This window comes from Eurypyga helias, unplaced genomic scaffold (assembly GCF_000690775.1).
Source record: "Eurypyga helias isolate BGI_N326 unplaced genomic scaffold, ASM69077v1 scaffold33194, whole genome shotgun sequence".
Taxonomy (NCBI): Eukaryota; Metazoa; Chordata; class Aves; order Eurypygiformes; family Eurypygidae; genus Eurypyga; species Eurypyga helias.
In genome coordinates, this window is record NW_010244989.1 from 14,227 (window position 1) to 14,479 (window position 253).

Below are 253 nucleotides of genomic sequence, written 5' to 3' on the forward strand. Positions count from 1 at the left end.
TCTTATTAGAGCTGGCGAGGTGCCAGGGAAGAGGGTGAGCTGCTGTGCGCAACCCAGTCCAAAGCAAGGTCTCGCGGGGGACCTCAGCAGTGGACAGAGGCCCCCAGGTGCGTCGATCAGCTGATAAACACAGACCAGTCTCCCCTCGCACACTGTGTCCCGTCCGGAGCTGGCAGCAGTTGACAGTGGAGGAACATCCCCTTGTTAAGGACACCTCAGTGAGTGATTTCTCTTTTTCTTTCCCTGGTAGCCC